Source organism: Mytilus galloprovincialis, chromosome 2, assembly GCF_965363235.1.
Source record: "Mytilus galloprovincialis chromosome 2, xbMytGall1.hap1.1, whole genome shotgun sequence".
Classification (NCBI taxonomy): domain Eukaryota; kingdom Metazoa; phylum Mollusca; class Bivalvia; order Mytilida; family Mytilidae; genus Mytilus; species Mytilus galloprovincialis.
The window spans coordinates 4,580,665-4,603,432 of record NC_134839.1 but is presented as its reverse complement, the minus strand read 5'-3'; the positions used below and the strand labels follow the sequence as shown (position 1 = coordinate 4,603,432).

At 30.2% G+C, this 22,768-nt stretch overlaps 1 protein-coding gene across 1 annotated transcript in view; it reads right to left on the bottom strand.

Annotated features, from left to right (window-relative positions):
- Positions 1–22,530, bottom strand: part of LOC143062713 (uncharacterized) — a 56,292-nt gene extending 33,762 nt beyond the window's left edge. The window contains exon 1 of the mRNA XM_076234471.1: positions 22,386–22,530. The gene's annotated coding sequence lies outside the window, so the exon portion shown is untranslated. The remainder of the gene's footprint in view (positions 1–22,385) is intronic.
- Between the last annotated feature and the right edge of the window lie 238 nt (positions 22,531–22,768).

Genomic DNA, 22,768 nt, shown 5'->3' with positions numbered 1-22,768 from the left:
ATATGCAGTTATGAAGTTAATACTGAAGAATATCCTATATTCCAAAATAAGAAATATAATTTTCTAATCTGTATAGTTATATGTTTTTCATATAACTAAAATAATATTTTAACTTCATATATCCAGTGTTCAAGTTATTTTATTGATTTATAAATAAAATAATCATAAACAAAATGAAGCTTTATATATATTTCATTCACATGTGCTTGTTGTCTTGAAAACTGCAAGTATAACTTTATTATTTCAAAACATAAACCTTATTTTAATAATCCGAGACCATTATTCGACATTAAGATAGTGCTTTTAAACGGAATATTTAGTTTTCTGAAAAAGTTTTCAAATTAAAAATAAAACGAAATGAACGAGAACATATTATTTTATTTTATTTCATATGCACAGTTGTTTACGTTTTTTTTTTTGTCGAACACTCTGTGTTGTTACAATTTTATACTGTGGGAAAAATCTCTTAAATAGTTACAAACGTTAATAGAATAAAGAAATATAAAATACAGGGAATAGAGATGATGTAGAAGACACATTTACACGGCGACGAACGCCTCTATATACAGGAAAATTATAAACTAGTCTTGTACCAAGTTCAAATAAATATCATCGTTACAAGAGAAATAACAAAGTGATTGTGTCGGCTGTAAATTCGTAAAAAGATCCGCCATCCAAACAATGTTCATGTCAATCAAATGTAAAATGATATAAACTGCCGCTACGACCCAAGTGGTACTATCGCACAAAATAGCTCTATCATAATACAACTCTATTTATGCAAGCCTCCTTTTAAAATGTTGAAAAAATACGAAACTGATAAGTCATAATTGTTTGTTGGCGTATTTAGAGACGTTCAAAGAGCAGTTTTCTACAGGGTACTATTAAATGACATTTGAACTTTATAACCTTTATATATCAATCCTCAGTGCGAAACAGTCCACAAGTTTTGCATATATGTGGTTACTAGAAAATTTCAGCAGACGGTAACTGCTGTGACCTCAGACATTAAAAAAAATGTATCAATTTACAATTGGTTTTGTTAATTGAAATAGTTGATACTAAGTAGTGTTTTGCATTGAAACCATTTTTCAGTAGGGATATTATTTTAAAAGAGCCTTTAAAACTATTATAGTACAGAAAACAAAAAAAATAAAGAAATGACAAAATGTCAGTGTTCCTTGAAATGGGGAATTCGAAACAAAAATTCAACGTATAGAGTATGAAACCCAATGAGCATCCGAAGTTGCTAGCTTACAACAATATGCAGTCTTTATGTTAAGTATCGAATATTTAAATCATAAAACTTTGATTTCTGAATATACTAGCATTTGAAACTGAATAAATAGTTCAGCAATTCAAACATTTTTTTTTTTTCATATCTTCAAAATACTTGACAAGCTTCGATTTCCTGTCTTTTAACATTTTTTTTGTCATCAGCAGTTGTGGTTATTTGATCACAAATAAACAGCAGGGTTCGGGTTCCTTCTGCGTTTTTGAATATGTGTTTTCCATTTTAGACAGGTAAAACAGTTGATATTGATGAATACGACATTAATTTGACCTGAACCCATCTCAAACTGCCGAACCTTTTCAAAATACGACAAAGATTTAAATAAAAGACCATCTTTCTCATTTTGTTTAATGTAAATTTCTCCACCCTTTTCAAATCATTTTAACTTGAGACAAACATTTTTTAACGAAGATCATTGATATGTCACTCTCTTGTATAAAGAGGTTCGAAAAGTGTATATTATCTACAAGTCTGAAGATGACACGCGTATTTCTTTCAAATAACCACATTTCAGAAGATTTTTGAAAGCTATCATTGAATGTTTTGAAAATGTAATGCAGATTTGAAGGAGAAGGAATATTCAATTAAATTGTTTGGGGTATTTTCAACCGTGTTTGACATGTCAATGAAAAGATATGTAAAACTCCTGTCCTGAAAAGCTGAAGTGCAATCATAAAATTTCAATTTGGCCTTAAGTGGCCTGTCCTTTAAACAAACTCGCACCTAGTTACACTGCACCTGAAAATAAGGTGATGTGTTCTGTTGCTAAAAGTGCAAAAAACCTGCAGCAGGGTAGTCATTTAAATGCAATAAGATTAACCTAAATAATCCAAATCTTACTTTTCATTCCTGATGCAACTTATCTTTTTAATATCTTCTTTTGGTAAATATAAAATAAACTGACTTTAAATCCCAAAAGGAAGACATATCGTTACGGAAGACGCCCATTTTGTTCATATTTTATATTAACAGAAAAGTACATGCTTTTAACAGAATGATGTACTACTAAAATTTAGAATGGAGACGGGAAATGTGTCAAAGAGATAACATTCCGACCAAAGAGCACAAAATAACACAAGGCCACCGATTGGTCTTCAACGGTACGATAAAAAGCACGCACCCGAGGTGGGATCAAGCTGGCCCCTAAATAATAATGTATACTAGTTCAGCAAAATGGACGCCACACTAAACTCCGAAACATATAGATGAACCAAAATTTAAAAACACACAGTACTAACAAAGGTTACTGTATATTGTAAATAAGAATAAGATGTAACAAGAGAACATTTCTCCAGTAAATCTCACAAAATATCGTAATTACTGAAATCATCCGAAATAGCAACCGGTCTTTACATATTTCTTACATGTATGTTTACAGTTTTGACGTACTTAAGGTGGTATGGGTGTCTTCCTCCATCTTGGATTGTAAAAAACAGAGAATCAAAGGTCCAGATTTTCCATCAAGTTAGCAAAATTTGATGCAGGAATGCAGATATTTAATGTACATTTTCATTTAAAAGTACCAATTTATAAGAATATAACTTCTAAATATTGATATTTTTGCAAATGTTAATTATTTTTGGTTGTTTTTTTTTTTTTTTTTTTTTTTTTTAAATTGGCATTTTAAGGGGAGGTAACTCTAAAAAAGTGCATTTTCTGAAGGATTCTGTATGGAATTTTCCTATTTTGTATTTTAGCCGGAAAAAAACGTACGGTGACCCTATCTTTTCTTTTGATATTCTCAAAGCAGTGTTTGAAAGCTATCTTTTCCTAAAGTATTTAACAATTCTATCATTTTGTTTAGTTTCTAATCACAAAATGGTGTTTTTTCCTGTATATTCCTGTATAATCCATACAAAATGTGTCATTTTGTCCCGTCCTGTAGCTTGAGAAAATGCGCGGTGACCTATCATTTTTATTATATTTTTCAACATGTATCAATAGATACAACGTTTTGGCAAAGTATGAACAAATTCTATCATTTTTATTTTAGACTCCCATACCACCTTAACAGGCTGGCAGCCTGATTAAAAACGGTTTGACGGTACAAAAAGACTTCGATCCTCCGTAACAAACTGAAAAAAGAATTCCAAAAATCATCAACCGAACCTGCCAAATCGAGTAAGATCAACAGATGCAGATTAGAAAAATATGTTCTGTATGTATTAACTTGATATACATTATGGAACAGTTCAAACTGTTAAGCAATTTTTTGTAGGCGTATGTGTCAATTGGTTTTAAATTTTGATGTTCATTGTTCTTATCCTTTGATTTGTCTTGTCCATATACTATATTCTTAATTTTGTTATTTGATTCCACTACTAGTAATACGTAGCTTGTCCCTATGAGTGGCCGTTCGTGTCATTTGCGCGATATTCTATCGCGTTGTTAAATGTCCCAGTATCGTTTATCCTTTAGGATTCCACAAACAAGAAATATAGATTTCCATTAACTGCTTACCCTTCCGGAGCTCAATTTCACTCCTTGTATTTGGTGGGGTTCGTGTAGATCATTCTTTAGTTTCCTATGCAGTGTTGGTTGTCTTTTAATGGTTTTTCTTTTGACCTTTGTTTTTTTCTATTTATGTTTGAACTAAGGTGTTTGCATGAATAGCACCTTTGTATCTTCTCGCATCTTTTGTCGCATATCTTAACAGTTTATTTATTCATGGATTCCTCTGTAGGGAGGAGAGAATGGTATTTATCAATATGAATTTACATTTTCTTGAGGAGGCTCCTGCAATGTACACTGAGGCTCCTGCAATGTACACTGAAGAGTGTTCTCAGTGTCTGACACATCCAAAAACCTTAGCATAATTTAATCGGAAAGCAAAATACATACAGACTGTATCTACAACTCGTTCTTAAAAAAACTATTTAATTTAATTAGAACTTTTGAAGTTTATACGATAAAGGCATTTGCTATAGCCAGACTGAATCGATCGAGCTAGTGCAGAGAGGTACTGGAATCATATCCAGGTATTAATCTTAAATGATTCACAGTATTTATCATATAGGACAAAATTCTCATTATTAGCAAAAAGTTAAATCACAAAAGTACTGAACTCCGAGGAAAATTATAAACGGAAAGTCCCTTATCAAATGGAAAAATCAAAAACTCAAACACATTAAACAAACGAATGGAGAACAACTGTTATATTCCCAACTTGGTACAGTCATTGTCTTATGTCGATCTGGTTTTATAGCTAGCTAAATAAAGGTAACAGTAGCATATCGCTGCCAAAAGTCACAAATCGACAGAGAGAAAACAAATCTGGGTCACAAGGGAAACACATCAACCAAATCGCTTGTACGATACAAAGACAAAGCTCGATCCAAAGTATATATGAACAATAAACATTTTTTAAAAAGCAAAAAACAATAGCATGACTTATCGTTGTTCAAATAACACAGCCAACCAAATATTTTAACAACAAAACCCCTCATCCAAATACTGTTTGTAGTTATTCAATATGTATTCTATGGTACAAGTATACATAACTATCGATACATTTCATATTTTTAAATTGTTCTTTTTCGAAATAATAATCGTTTATGCAATTACATTTAAAAAAAAAACATTTATTGAAATATCATAACTTAACACGTCAGAAAGCTTCATACTTCTAAAGATTTTTTTTTTCTGACAAAATCATCTAGACATGTAATATATAAAATTACAGTCAAGAGTATCGTTAATTAATTCCTTTTATTCGAATATAGTTGTCTAATCGACAGTAACAATAGCATCTGTTGAATAATTAAACAGCAATATTGCAGAAGACATGCAATGTAAACACGTCTGAGTATTCATTATACGAAACTACGACAATAAAAAAAACGCCTGATTGTTTTGATATGAAAGTGCAAAAAGTTAAATACTCATAATACAATATATACCAAGAGACATAGCACATATTATGAGGAAACAAGAGACTATTTGAATGCAAGGAATAAAAACAGCCCCAAAATATATAGGATCTTATTTTGACCAGACATTACAATCTAGATCTTTCTCAGCATATGAATTTCACATTTGAAATGTGAATTTCACATTGATAGTAAATTAACGAAAACATCAGGTCAGACCTGAAAATGTTGTTTATCGAGAGAGAAAAAAATAACCCCTCCCCTTCCTTTTCCCGGTTAAGTCCTTACTTCGTGTAACATCGGTTATTATTCATCAACAACGACTAACCATACCAGTATAAATCTATATACATTATCGAGACTTTCCGACATAATATCTAATTGTACGTTTCATTTTATTTAGGGGAGAAAACACAGCATACTTATGCATTGATGTTTACTAATCTTGAACTTAATCCACAAAAAGAATTTCAATGATGCGTGTCATTATTGAATTTGAGAATTGGAATAGTACATCCGATCTTACAATTTATGTCAAATAGAAATACCTTGAAAGCAATATAAAATGGTTTCATCATTGGAAAAACCACTTTATTCTGACATGTACAATTATGAACCACTTGAATTATTCTAGTGGTTGATTAGAACAAGCTGATATTGATGTTAAAAATATCAAAGAGTTTGTTCTGCGCATGATAATGTACATATTCGCTGTAATGCAGTAAATATGTCATACTGAGCTATGATTTTACAATTTCTTAAAAGTACAATGTTTATACGTTGGAGCTAAAATTACGTAAAGCTGTATTCTATACATTATGTCATATTGTGAAAATCAACAACATAAAGTACTTTTTCGTTCTTTTTTATCGATACATTTTTATCACTGATCACCCAATCAGAATTGGTATTATTTCTGTTTATATTGTAACGGAACTACATTTAATTTCTCTTTTAAAAGTCATTTTGTACAGTTTTTGAAACATTCACTACAACTTTGTGGCACCTTACTTTGTGTAGTTTATTTTGTTTGGGCTATCTTAATTTTTATAAATGAACATTCGCTCTCACCCCATATGGAATTTACTGACCCCATATATACCGTATTAGGTCACTATAGCACACTATGTAACTCTTAATATACCGTATAATATTATTATTATGCGCGACAAGTGGAACAATTGCCTTAACTCTGAAAGTTAAAGTCCCATAACTCTAGAATGACAAAAGGAAGTCGAAGCATATATTACATTACGACAATCTGACTGAACTGCAGGTTATGTGTCATAGCTTCGTTCATCAAGCAAAGGACACAGGATCTGTATATTCAATCATAATGCATAACAATCCATGTTGGTGCGAGTAGTCTCAAGACATTTGCTCTGATAATACTCGCGACATGTGCACATTGATATAAAAGCAGAACGGTTGGTAGTCATGCAGAACCATGTAATCAAAGAGTGGAACTTTTTTTTTGTCTTTCAATTGGATTGAATATTTTCTAGCTTAAGGTTAATACGATGCGATATCTGTGAATATCATTAGATATAATCATTCATTCAATATGTATATTCACTCTTTTTACCTTCAATTTGGTTGGTCTGAAATCCCCTTTATGTTTGAATTAAATGTTATTACATTATGAGCTAGGTAAACATCCTGATTTTAAGAAGAACATACAAACAACCCAAATGCTATATAATCAGTACACTTTTTATAATTCATTCAAATTTCATTTCTAGCAAAATCTGATGAAACATAGCATTCAATTCTTCTATTTACAGATCTTGAAATCAAATCTGTGAACCGTTTTTTGGTTTTCTATACAAAGTTGTGTGTTTGTATTATGTTGTTTGTCTTTTGGTCGTTTTTATCTCGGTTTCCCTCGGTTTTTGTTTGTAACCCAGATTTGTTTTCTCTAAATCGATTTATGAATTTCGAACATTGATATACTTCTTTTGCCTTTATTTAGTTTGCAATGGCGTTGTCAGTTGCTCGTCGATGTACAAGTTTGAATATTTTTGAATATTTGGTATATTCAGCCAATATTTTCATCTCTTAAAATTTTAAACTGAAAACTTCGGCAGAAATTGTCTAATGAGAAACACGTATTATTATTCCTCTTGGAATCAATCCTGATACGTCACACATACAGCTACAATTTGAACACGAAGATAACGATTTCCAAGTTAAGTTAGCTTGTAAAATATTCATTGAAGTTAAATCATTATTTTATATGTATATCATATATAAATTATATGATGATAATTCTTGTTAAATATTTATATCAATTACCAATTGTACAAGTTATATTGCCAAATATTTTGTTCAGGTGAATACAATTTGCGATTTTTAAAAAGAATAATCGTTTACAAGACGTACACAAGCAATGCGAAAAATGTGTTTATGAATTATGTTCGCGAAGCTTATAACTCTTAGTATAGTTTAATCGAGGGTTGCTTTTATACTGCACAAGTTGCTTTGATGAATACAAAATAAAAGGCATGTGAAGTAATCAAATTATTCGTCTTTCAACCAATTAAAGACCAGCATTAGTACAAGTTGAACACATACTGTAAATATTAACTTGTAGTGCAACTTCAGCAAATTCTGGTGTCTTGAAATAATGTTATCTAAGAACATTTCACTCACAAATATTTAAAAAATCTACCAGACAATAAGACCAGGTCATTGAACCAAAGCATAAATATAATACTCGTATAGAAAATCAATTTATTTTTGTATAGTTTTATTATGAATCTTTCAGAAAAATTCCTAACGTTTCAGACTTCCATTGCATTACTACTAGAATAAGAATACATGCAACAGTAAATTATAGATGTTCAAATTGCGTTAATTGATTAGGGAGAGACAAATCTGGGTAACAAACAAAAAACTGAGGTGATATAGACATATATACAACATTAGGTCAATGTCAGTCAAATATGATTGAGGCTGAAAAACTGGGGAAGGGTGAAGTTCTACCTTCTCCAGTTTAGTGTCGAATATCAAAATGTTTATATTTTTATGAAATTGACCAAATATTGTTTTATACTGCAACTTTAATTGATACACTGATAGCTTTTTAAATCGTAACACAAATGTCAAACTTACTGTTATCCCTTAATGAACCCCTGATGGGGAGAAATTGATCCATGATGACATTGACATTGAATAAAATATAGCTGTGTTACTATATTAAGGAAATAAACACAACCAGTTGCAGCATAAATGAACTTATAAACAAGTAATCGACACCCTTGCTATTTTATTATGCACCATTTTATTTTATTATAGGACAGAGTATGTTCTATACATAAATGAAATGTCGTATTGTCTTATTTAAAATGCAAGCTACCTTATATGGTTAGGATGGCTGGTAAATTATCATCTAATCAATATCTTATATATAAAATATCTGGTCCAATTAAACTAATACCTTTATATAGTCCGGCAAATGTAGTCTATCAAATCAAAAATTACAATAATCGTACTTTAGTTATTGTATGCTCTTTATGAGTATATGGAACTAAGTGATATCAAATGAGTGCAAAACCTTTTTTGAACTTGCAACACTTCAATTGATTGTTTTCGATATTATATAGTTTTATCAATATGATTTGTATGCTGAGTTCAGTGATTATATATACTATACATCATTAAGATATACAACGAACAAATTAAAACAATAAAGAACTTTTTGAGGCACGCTCATCAATAATAATTTATCAGCATCAGTTGTAAATAACCTTAACGCTCTGAAGCTTTGACTGTTTTGGTACTTAAATGTGCATCGAACAGCTTTTCCCTCCCTAAGTCATCTGAGAAAGTGTTATGCGTTAGGAAACATGTCCACACGTCCTGAATATTTATGAAATTTTTGTCGTAGGAACAAAAGTATAATAAAAATACCGAGCACCGAGGCAAATTAAAAAAAAAATAACATATCAAACGTTATCAATCAAAAGAACAAATGAAAAACAACTGCATTATTCCTGACTAGGTACAGACATTTTCCATGGAAATAGTAGGTTACACCTGATTTGATAGCTAGCCAAACCTTCCACTTGTATGACAGTCGTATATAGTTATGAGAGTTATACGGACACGATAAGATCCAGACATAAAAATCTGTGAAAAATACATCAGAGACATACCCACTTGTATGACAGTTGTATATAGTTATGAGAGCCATACGGACACGATAAGAACCAGACATAAAAATCTGTGAAAAATACATCAGAGACATACAACATAACTGACTAACAAATTAAAAAAAAACATACTAATTAAAACAAACATACAAATTAATTAAAAAAAGACGCCAACAAAAATGATGCATAGCGTATAATAACAAAAATACTGATCTCCAAGGAAAATCTAAGAATAAAATCCCTTATAAATGTCAAAATCAAAAACTCAAAAACATCAAACAATAGAAACGACTGTCATATTCCTGGATTGGTACAAGCATTTCATTGAATCTGGCTTTATAGCTAGCTAAACCTCTTACTTTTATGACAGTCCCATAGAATAGCATATATTTGACAATGACGTCAACAACAAAAATAAAGCCAACAGTAGTATACCGTTGTTCAAAATTTTTTGTCGTTGATAGAACCTACCGGATATAGTATGAATTTTCTCGATAAAGTAAAAATTAAGTAAATATGAATATACAAGGGTAAAAAATAGAAACAACGCCATAAAACCCCTTTGTGTCTGAATCGCACATCAAGACCCACGTGCATCAGTTATTCCTACATATGATAAATATCCATTTGAAGTTACCTTCATATCTGCGTTTGCGCTAGTAAGTTTAAGTGTCTTTATATAAGATTAAAACAACATATTGAGCTAATTCGTTGACAAAATGAAACATAAATGCAGAAATCTAGTCTATGTTCCGATTGTGCAGGATTTGTTTTTACCTGTATACATCAACAACTTGCTTGATTGTCTGAAAAACTACTGAACAGAACTGGATTGCCTGCATGTGATTCGTCTGAACAGTACTAAATATATCGCAGTCAATTAATCTGAACATTGGCTGTAATACTGAACATGACTTAATAATCTGGTGTTCAGTATTTTCGGAAGATGTTGAGGTCAAATTGTCTGTTTCAGACTAAAATTCGTTTACTATAGTTCCTGTTTGCTCTTGAAGGTTTCAATATCGTTCTTAATTCCTATGTTTGGTAGACTATTTACACTTATTAAAGTATGTTTGAAGGTTTCATATTTTTGTCAGTTCGGTATAGGATTTGAACCATTTGGGACCAATTGACAAACCCAATTGAAAATATATGTTCCCTTCAATCATAGAACTTCGGTACACCAGCAATTAAAGGAGCCAGTTTACAGTATCTATGGATTGTGTCGTTAAGCATTTTAAATCAATTTAAAGTTCCAAGTTTTATCATTTCAACTAATGTCAGTTTGTTGTTAACTTGTTTTATTTACTCAGTATACAACAAGACCTATGGAAGTTTTGAAATGTGGTCACCTCAACTTTCTTGGTCATACGTTGCGTCAGTACAAAATGAACTCAGTGCATCAGAGCATGCCCACAGCCAATTGGAGTCGTAGTCTTGACCTTTCAATATTGGGCGAGATTTTGTTTCGAACTCTTCCCAAAATAGTCGGTTCTTTGTATTGAAAGTCTATATGTCGTCCTTCATATTGCACGGTCAAAATTGACGATAATTCCTAATTAATTAAGTTCTTAATTTTTCCATCCTGAATTGTAGTATTTGAACAAAGATGGCAAGCAAACAGCAATGAATCATTGTTACTGAGTATTCCAATTTTTTCCAAACATTTTATGCATGTGTAACTGAAAACTGAAACTTCGTTTCATTTAATTAATCTGACATTGTGTTTAACAAATATCAATCAGTCAAAAAGTACATCAAAATAGTCCTTTTTTACAATAGTAATAAAAATACATTAATCCATTCATATCATGGCATTGTTTATTGATATTTTTTTCTTGCTTGTTCTGGTGTTCTGTTGTCTGGTATGAGATTATTTTGGATTGAAACGTGCTGTTGTTTTTAACAAATTTATTTTTTACTTTCTTTTGTTATTCCATTGTACGAGATAACTTAAAAAGAGAGAGGGAATAGATATCTGAAAACTAGTTAAACTGCGTTTTATTTAATTTATTTTTTTATGTCAATCGATATACTAGTAGTACTTTCGAACAGCGGTATACTACTTTTGCCTTTATTTATATAAGTATAGTAAAAAGTACTTTTGTAAGATCTTTTAACAGCTTTTGCTAAACTTATTAACAGCTTTATTTAAAATCTTTCTCTCCCTGTCGTGATGGTCCTTTAATATAGTGAATATACGATCGAAATGTCCAAATGAGGAAAATCAAATGTCCAGGTTTTTACAACGAAGATACAATGGGTAAGCGTTGTTTCGTGAAAAAGATAACATGAACCAGAAGGGTGAATGATATATTGAATACGTATAAAAAGTACATTGAACTCAAGGACATGTGCATCCAATATTGCATGTTTGAAGAGCACGATATTCGTTGTAGATAATTTGTTTGATACATCTATTAATAAGGAATCCTTAAAGTTTAATTCTTTTAGTTCCAAATTTGATCATTCACTATTATATCTCTGCCCAAATACTAAAGACTTGTACTTAACATGTACATCTTTTCATAAAAAAGGAATGAAAACGAAACACCCATGATAGCGTTTGATTTTATGGACTATTCTTTTTGAATTAGATGGAAATTCGGTATTTTGTGTACTTTTCAATGCAGTGGAAATTCCCTCATTGGTCAATAGGAATTAAAAAATGACTATTATGAAAATTAAAACATAGATCACGTCCAATATTTGAGTCGTCCTGTTCATAATCACTCTAGAATCTGGAACAATACACATCATTCCGAAGCTAGATTCACAACACTCTTCTATAGTGTCCACAAGCTATATGTGCAAAGCAACACCTAGCAGTTTCATGATACTACCTTCATAAGTACTGTCAAATAAATAGCTGGTTTAAATTATAATCAAATGATGCGTTTTTGTGTGCAAATTGATTTGAAAGATATGTTACAGCTCTTTTTGTATCAATTACCATACCTAAACGAGCAGCTATTCCCTTTGGAATCTTCCACCCTTGATTTAGAAACATAATTTAATTAAATGTTTTAATTTTTGTATTTGGTTTTGATGTTATATTTGTTATTCTCATAGGATTTTGTCTAATGCTTAGTCCGTTTCTGTGTGTGTTACATTTTAATGTTGTGTCGTTGTTCTCCTGTTATATTTAATGCGTTTCCCTCAGTTTTAGTTTGTTTTTTGTCCATGGATTTATGAGTTTTGAACAGCGGTATACTACTGTTGCCTTTATTTAAGAAACTTCTGAAATTTTGTTAACATTTATTATTACAGTATTATGTTATCCTGACACATTATCAACTTGTCTTTTCTGCCAAAATATCGACAAGCATTTTAGAAGTAGTCGTTTAAACATTCATAATTTTGTAGAATTTACTAGGCCTGTCTTAATTTGGACTTTACATCTATTATATATCTTTATAATATATATGTCTGACTTTCAGGATTTAGAAGAGTCATTACAAAAAATATCGCTTAGGGTGCCTGTTTGGCTATAAAGGATTGAAAAATACAAACACAGGTCTGACATTTGTCATCTAAAATACAACTAAAACTATTCGGTTCTTATGTGCGCGCATGGAGCACCACACAATCCAACACGCGTGTGTCATTTACTATCCGTGCACACAGATATTTTTTGTGAATCATTCTTTATTTTTTGTGTATTTCAGTAAGAATAAATATCCATTTGAATGAAATACTAGTAATAAATCTCTCATACATTTCTTTCCAATATTTCTAATCATAAATTTAGTTGTAGTCACGGTTTTCCGATACAAAAAAGAAAGGTATGATGCCGACCAATAAACTGATCAAAACATTCAAGATGAATTCCCATATATGCTCAATAAATTCACAGTTTTAACAGCTTCTTCACTGAATAGAATTAAAATGGTATAAAGGAAAACCTGTGTTTCTTTCATTACAGTCAATTGCGCGTAAAACGTTCTGCAATGAATAAACTTAATCGTTATAATTAACTTGCTACATCTTTATTATACTTTATGTGTATCGAAGTATTAAAACATTATGATGGAATACATGAATATTTAGCATTTCATTTTCTCTGTATTCGGTAAATAGTCATCGCAGTTTCATGATAGCTTGATAGGAAACGGTTGGTAGACATATTTTTAAGGTACTATTGAATGGATTTAAATTTAAATTAAATGTCGAAGAGATAATCAAAATGTAATATTCAGAAAGATTTGAAAATTAAAAAAGAGGAGTTGCAGTATAATATTAAGTGAGACAACTATACTCAATAAGCATTGTATAGTGTCCAATACTTGGTAAAACCTGTCACAGTACCGTATGCTTAACATAACATTAAAATGGTATGTAGAAGAAGAAAGGAGAATAGCGTTAAGTCAGGAACCTGTTAGTCAGTGTTTTCATTTGTTAGTGTAGTTTTGTGACATTTGAAGATATGTCTCATTGGCACTCATATCACATATTCTTATTTCTATATATAAAAAAGAAATTGTGGTATGATTACCCATGAGTCATCTCTCCACAAGAGACCAAATTGACACGGAAATTTACAACTATAGGTCACCGTATATGGACTTCAACCATGAGCTCAACAGCCCATATCGCATGTAGTCAGCTATGAAAGGCCTCAAAATGACAAATGTAAAGCAATCCAAACGACAAAACCAACTGCCTTATTTGTGTACAAAATAATCAACGAAAAACAAATATGTAACGCAGCAATAACGACAACCACCGAACTGCAGGCTCCTGACTTGGGACAGGCACATATACTATATATATATATATATATATATATGTTGTAAAACAGCGTTTCAGAAAGTTTTATATTTTTATGTTTGAATTATACGGTACAATTCTTAGATGTCTGTGAATCTCAACAAAGGGCTTAAGAGAAATTGATCTTTCCAAACAATCAATACGGGGAAACGTTAAAATCTGGTAAGATCATTAATCATTCCCCTTCAAACTGACAAATATATAGAAAACCATATTTCCAATTGATTGTTTTTGACGGCTTTTCAAAAGAGCGAAAATTCCACAGAAATCACTGACATATCCCAAACTGAAAAGTCTCCAAACAGAAACAGTAGATCGATCTGATATGATCCAGATTAAATTTTATAGAGTTGAAGATTAATTCTCTCAGACTTGTATAACGCCCGAGTTAGACTTTGAGGAAGTCCAAGATTAATATTCCAAAATTAGATTTCGTTAAATTTATGAAAAAGTTAGATAAAGATTTTCCAGGAAAGTTAGACAAAGTATGTTGAATTAAGTAGATACAAAAATATTTTTATCTTATAACTGCAGAAACCAAGGGAAGAACCTGTTTTGTTTGTTTTGAAATTGACAATTTGATTAGTTGTAGATTTCACATATCCTTGCTATTTGTTGTTACCTCAACATCTTTAAAATATTCATTTTTATAGTAATTAAATCAGTAGTTGTTTCATTTCTTTATACGTTCTTTATTTTTATAATTTTTGGCTTTTGCTTTCTTTTTATTTTTGCCCTCTTAAATGAAAAGCAATACACAGATGTCTTGCACTTATCACACTCTCAATTCTTTATAGAAATATACAAGATAGAAACTTGAAACTAACACCTTGTAAATTGAATGTGTCCGAAGCTTTTTTCTTAATTTACCTTCATCAATAACGCTAAAATTCAAATATTTTAGAGTCTAGGATGTATATATTCCAAAACTAGAGCTATATGAACAAAAATGGTGCAATAGATAATGGCCAAATCTATCTTAGATAAACTTTTCAATGTTAATAACAAACCATGGGTGATTTGTTAATGTTTCAAAATATTTATAATGTTAATTGCAACGGCTTTAAAATAACTGTTATAGTTCATCGTAATGTCATGGCAAAAACGACGGTCTCTTTTGTCTTATTGCATAATACGTTCGATAATCGTCATTTATAAATTGTGTTTTGAATTTCCGAAATATGTGAAACAAAAACTTTAGTTGATAAAGTCGATAAATTTTATGCAAATCCATATGGAAGTTGCAGTCAAGTTGGATCATTAAGAACCAAGCAGAAGAGGATCCACTGAATCAAACATATGTAGCAAGAAAATATACTAAATATTTAACGGCTTGTATTTATTACTGGTGAATTCCAAGTTCAGCGTATACAGCTTAATTCATATCAGTTTTATTAACATAAAGTTCAGCTTATACCGCTAAATATACAGCTGTTTTAGTAACATTAAGTTCAGCTTGTATCGCTACATTTACATCAGTTTCTTTTAACATTAGGTTCAGCTTTTACAGCTAAATTTACAGCAATATTATTAACATTAAGTTCACCTTATACAGCTAAATTTAAAGTAGTTTTGTAAATGTTAAAGGGAAACTTCGCAAAAAAATCAAAAATTGATATTATGTTCATTCTGTATAAAAATGCTCAAATTCATAGATATTAAAGTTTTATTCCGCTAGATAAGCGATCACCATCGATTTTAAATTTAGAGTATCAATTCTCTGCGATCCGCCATTTTGTCTTCTTTCCCGATTAATAAAAACGATATGTCTATAAACCACAAAGAAACAAAACTACAGTAACCGATATAGTCGTAATTGCGTGTCGATATCTTGTCAATCGTACGGTTGTTTTATCCGACTAACTAACTTGATACGAAAAATATTCTTACTTTTTTTAAATTACCATGGTCTGTTGTTTTTAAACTGTTGATATTGGAATTAGGTGAAAAGTCAAAGTTGAAATCATAAATAAGTGTTCCGTGAAAATTGTTTTCGAAAATCTAATTTGTTCATAATTCTTTAAAGTAATAAACAAATATATTTTGATCTTCCCTCATCTGATCACCAGCATGGCTAAAGGTATTACTTCCAAAGGTATTCTGAGGGGTGTGAGGTGACACGTCCAGGTATTCAAGCGATTTCCTGTCGGGCTTGCAAGTTCATGCATCGTTTCACTTCTGCAGGTATTGATCAGTGTACACGGCTGATAACTTATAACTTATAACTTTCCATTTTGAACTATCAGATGAATAATATACAACTCTGTCTTACTTGTCATTACTAAACTCATACGCTTGTTTATAAATAACATTTCTGGTGTAAAGAATATAATTCATAAACATATAAATAATACCCAAAAAATAAGATTTGATGAAATTAAAATCTATTTAAATATTTTTTCCAAGGGTGAATTTGGGAAAATGTAATATATAGTCATTGTCAATAGTGAAGGACAGATTGGAACAGACCAGAAATATTGATTTAAAAAAATGTACGCACTTGCCGACGATTCGTTTATACGACTGGATAGAAAGTTACGGAACTATTGCGCAATTTAAAATATATACATGTATACATTGAACATAAGAAAAAAACATATATTTTGAATAAATAGGGGTAAAAGTGTTGTAAATAGACTAGTCCACGTATGCCAACAGTATGTAATCATCGAATGTCGATAGACTATTGTATACCAGAAGAAGAAGAGAACCAATTTGATTTAAATACAGGTCGATGTATAACTTTTGCTTTGGTTCATTGAAGCTGTGGACCTAGTAAAATCACAGATTTATATTTCAATAAGATTGTTCTCGAACAAAGGAAGTAATTCGTCATCACAATTGTTATATATGCCACTGGACGAACACTAATTATCCCCAGGGAATGTGAATATTTTGCTGGGAAACTTTTGAGTATCAAAGTTTCAAATTAATTTCGGGATTTATTTTCTTTCTTGGTATTCAATAACAGAAAAAAGAATAAATTACTTGTTCGCTAAATAGGGGTATTCTTGTCAGATAAAAGACTTTTAGTTATATTTAAAAAATAGGGAAATATGACATTAAATTGGTTCTGTCTTTTTTTTAAACATCGTTAAAAAGATGTGTGTCTAAGGTGAACGCCACAAGAACCCTGTAATACTAGTACGAGAGTATAGCATGTAAACATTCCTTCTCAATAATATGGTTGTATTGGAAATCTTTTCATACAGATTGACAACTCATTGTCCGATATGCATGTAATATTTGCCACATGACGCCCATAGTTCTTTCTACCATCATCATCTTATTCTGTGATATTGCTGTAAACATCGATGGTTCACACCCAAACAAAATGGGAGTAATGGACCTTCAGAGCTTCTCCGTGTTATACACTTGTGAAATATATAGACGAAATTTCTGTATTGAAATGAATCTACATCTCACAAACAGGATTTTCAAATAACGATTGTGAGTAATCACCTTACAAACCAATATAAACGTATGGCAAGATATAACCATGAAGGAATTTAGTTTTTGTCAGACGCAAGAACTCATCACTATATATATCATAAACGTATACGTATATATATGCATACAGTTTCAAATATTAAGAACAAGCGGTCGATGTCGATAGTCTGTTTTCTAACTGTTCAGAGTTAGACATGTCACTTGTTCATTCTTGGAAGCCTTCATATTCCCCGTCTAACGATGGGAACTCTTTCTGATTGTGTTGACTATAAATGCTTGTATGGTAATTCTGTCGTTTATCTGTACAAGCGGTTGCATTTCCTCTCCTTTCCCAACAAACAAACGAACGAAACGCCAATAGTCTGATTTCTCTGGAGCTCATCCTCAATGGCTCTTATACGTCAGGAAACTTACATGTATACTAATAATGATTGTTTCAAGAACAACGATGTATGGACGAACTATTATAAATTCGTCAATATCAGTTATGCATGACTAAAATATAACTTTTATAACAACTACTGTATTACTTATTTGGATTAATGACGGCTATCATGTTCAACATTGCACAAATATTATCATAGAATTTAAAAAAAAAATCCTCAAAAATCCTCAAAAGAAATAATGCCTTAGCTTAGATAATTGATATTCTTTTCACAAAAAGTTCGTGTAAATGATTGTCAAATGAATTTAATTATGTAAGAATAAAATGTTAAAAAGAAACTAAAAAAAAATCATGCATGTTGTATGTTGTATTTTTTTGTCAATTAAAAACTTTAAAATTGCAATAGTTTTATTAGCATTTAAACACAGCCAGATTTGAATACAAGTTAAGAAATTCCGGTAAAGTCAATGATATCAAACAGATGTACAATGGTATATCAAATTGGGTAATATTGCATTTAGTTTTTATAAAAGATTAAAACTACTATTTTTTGCTTCATATTTGAATCTTTACGCCAATTGTCGCTAAGAAAGTAATCAAAAATTGTTTCCTTTTATTTTTATACACTTTCGGAATTACGAATCTGAATTTTATTTTCAATTAATTTACACAATTTAATTATTGTATCTTTATTCTCATCGTGTATTAAATCTTAGTGTATTAACATCGTGATAGCATACTCTTTCTAATCCTTTCTGTTTATCCTTTCCAAATAACAACATTTATACCTGTGTACGCTTGAACTCACACCTGCGGTTAAATAGCTACAAGGTAAACGAATTGACCTCAAGCCGAGAAATATACAGTGACCTTTACAAAATAATATACACACTCTGCTCACACATTAGTTGCATTGAAATGATTATCAAAACAATAACGGTAAATAGAACTGAAATATTTTCAGTTCAATATCAGTAAAAATGTTCAATAAATATTTTATTAAAAAAATCTCAACAATATTTAATTAAATTTATTCAAAAACATTTACTAGAGATAATTTTATAGGAGTTTAATTCAATCAATACAAAACGGTATATGCATATTCATTTTCGTTCATTCTTATATTGTGGTTAATAACTTCGACCATTCGTCAGCTGTGCGCTTTTAATTACGTATATTGTCGATAAGCTATAAGAGTTAAACAGATTTTATTTTTTCCCAGAATTCAATAAATCGGGCTAATACGTCACGACCCACTCGAGAATTCAACCAAAAAAGTTTCAAATACTTGATTTTCTCCGTTATTAGAAGGAATATAAATTTAAAACTTTGCAAATGTGTTTTTTATGTTAAGATGAACATAATTAGATGATAAGTAAAAAATCGCGGAATTTCCCTTTAAGTTCAGTTTATACAGCTAAAGGAGTAGGTTCAGTAAGACCCCTTTTTGGCCCCAAAATATAGCAGTTTTACAAAATTGTTAAAATGTAAACCTTTAATTATTTATTGGACAGTAGAATGCTTCTGCTACATAAATATTGGCTGTTTTTGGCAATACAATGCACATGTATCCGGTACTAGCACCATTAAGTCATGCTAAATTACTGAAATCCTCATAATTCTAGCATTTTAGTTAAATTTTAGACGGTTTTCGTGTAAAACGAAAGTGGCCGCATTCGTGTTCATCCTTAATATTGAAATGTAAGTTGTATTTTATGATAATACATAACATATATAAAGGTTGAGGATGAACACGGATGCGGCCACTTTCATTTTTACCAAAAACCATCTGAAAAGTAACATTTTTCGGCATATTAGGTAGATTTTTCATATTTGAGCTTGAATCGGATCGTTTTTAATGACTAAATCTGTTAAAATCTTTCACATAAACTAATTAATTCAAATAAAATAGACACTTAAGTGTTTAAAAAGTGGTCAAAATCTTTCGTCAGATGAACCTGAAATTTGAGGCCAAAATCGGTCCTTACCGGACCTACTCCTTTCACATCAGTTTTATTGAAAATATGTTCAGCTTAAACAGCTAAATTTTACATGAGTTTTATGAACAGTAAGTTCAGTTTATACAGCTAAATTTACAGCAGTTTTATAAACATTAAGTTCAGCTAATACAGCTAAATTAACAGCAGTTTAATTATAAACATTAAGTTCAGCGAATACAGCTAAATTTACATCAGTTTTATAAAAATTAAGTTAAGCTTATACAGCTAAATTAACAGCAGTTTTATTAACAATAAGTTCACCATAAACAGCTAAATTTACTTCGGTTTTATTAGCACCAAGTTCAGCTTGAAATAACTGAATTTGCAGCATTTTTATTAACACTAAGTTCAGCTAGAACCAGCTTTATTAACACCACTGTCCAAATAAAGAGATGTGGTATGATATAATTACAAATGAAACAACTATCCACCAAAGTCTAAATGATGAAAATGTAAGAAACCATATAAGGGCAACGTACGAGCTTTAACAATGAGAATCAGCTGTAGAGTTTGACAAAATGTTAAATCACAAGCTTCTGACTTGTGACAGGCCCATAGAAAATATGACAGTGTTAAACATGTTCTTAGTTAATTTTACTTGCATCTTCACTGCCAACATTATTCAAGACTATATATAAAGAAATGGTATTCTTTAAAACACAAACAGACAAATCTTTAAATTTAGGAGAATTGGTTTTAAATAAAAATAGATTTGCATTCAATATTTATGTTTTATACCAAAAATATCTTTGAAGCTTTCTAACATAATAATTTAAGATGGTGAAAACACTTGAAGGCTTGAATATAATGCGGGCCAAATACAATTATTTAAATAATGCCAAAATATTTATATTTTTAAATATACTCAAATGATTATATTCAATAAGCTCGGATTCTAAGCAGTGTCCTTCTCAGCTTTCCGACCGATCTACACTTGAATAATAAACAAAATCCAATTGAAAATTTTACTGGTGTTACATTTTATGACTTTATTTTAACTTTGTCAAAATTGACTAAGATTTACTTTGGGGGTAAATGTTCATCTAAAATGGACAATAGGTTGCAAAATCAACAGTTTACCTTCTTAGTTTGTCCCTTTTATGTCAAAACTTCAATATTCAATTCTTTTGCTAATCTGCACATTTGAAAATGAGTATTATTCAAGGAATGCGATTAAAGTAGTAAGTTGTTTTTGTTTTTTGATTTTTAATATCAGTAGTTGTTGTAGAGTAATTCGATTTTTTAATGTTTGATCAAAAAGTTTAAAATAAATCTAATAGAGGACTTGTACACCTGTGATTTCAACAACAGACTAACACATTTTCGTACTATGTTAAAAAAAAAAGTGAATCCACTTGTAAGATCATTTGAAAAAGACATTGATAAAAAATCATTATTGCAAATACATAATATTATTTTAATATGTGAGTTTTAGCTATTTACATTTACACAAAATTTGTCATAAATTTATTTTAACGTTTAAATTTTCTTAGGAAAATGACATTTCATTGTTAAATTTAAGCTATAATAAATTGCATGATTATTATATAAAATATATGACCAGAAATATAGATATCCTTTTGGTTTACCAATAAATGAAGCATGACTATATTAAACGTTACAAAAGTCATTTCATTTAAGATTCAAAAGAACTAGTTTTGATTCATTTGCAAATTGTTTGCATATAATTCGATTTTCATGCAAAAGAAAATTTAATGTATTTGGTAGCTTTATAAGATGCTTTGGCAGTGAATCAGACCTGTACGTATTTTTATGCAGACAAAATTCCATATATGAACCATTTGTTAAAGTTAATGTTTTGAAGACAACACTTTTGAATTTTAAAAAAACGACGACCAAAGAAAATCCTTTATATAATTTATAAAACAAAACAGCGGAATCATATAATATACATTTATTTACTGCTTTTATTTTATTTTTTTTTTTTCAAATATCAGTTTGTTGATTATTTTCCTTACTGCTATTATATATTTATATGACCTTAGTTTAAGAATATATCTTATTATTTTTTCTTCAAAAATTAATAATTCACGTTAAAAATATAAATATTACCTGAGGTTATACATCAACGTGTTGAAAAAGGCCTAAAGATTATGTTGTACTTTTACAACTAAATTGAAAGCCCCCTCCAGCTGTTTCATTTTTTTAATAATTTTATTTCGTGTTTTCTACAATCAATAAGCTTACTGCTTTTAAGGTGAACTTGCCCTTTTTACAAAAGAAATAATAGAATACATTATTTTTATGGGAATAGTATGCAAATGAGATGAAAATTTCATTATCAATTAGTTAAATGTTTGTTTATTTACAGTTAAAACTACGATTCGGGATGCAAAATATTGTATATTTTAGCTAAAATAATTATCTTTATATTTATCATTTTAACTGCGAAAATTAAAAAAAAAATAGTAACCGTAACTGCGATGCAAAATTAATACTTACATTTTTGTGGAAGTTCGGTCGATAATCAGACGTCTTTGGTAAAGTAATGAAAACCGCCAAAATACATTAATCAAGTGTATCGTAACCTAATATATTGATGTTTTTACATTAACATCTAAAAAGAATTTTCTACACATCAACATAAAAGATAGGTATATACATTAAATGGATTTCTTTAATTAAACATCATTTTGATTTTACCATTTTGAAATTTTAGAGTTTTTCGATAAGTCAGTGTCAAAGATGAAGGTAGGCGTGGCTTAGCGTATATTGTAATCCAATCATAAAACTACAGTTGCGATAATACTTTTCAGTTGTAACACTCCGACAGTCAAAGGAAATGTTTAAATTTTCAAACTTAAAGTGAAATGAATCCGCAAAAT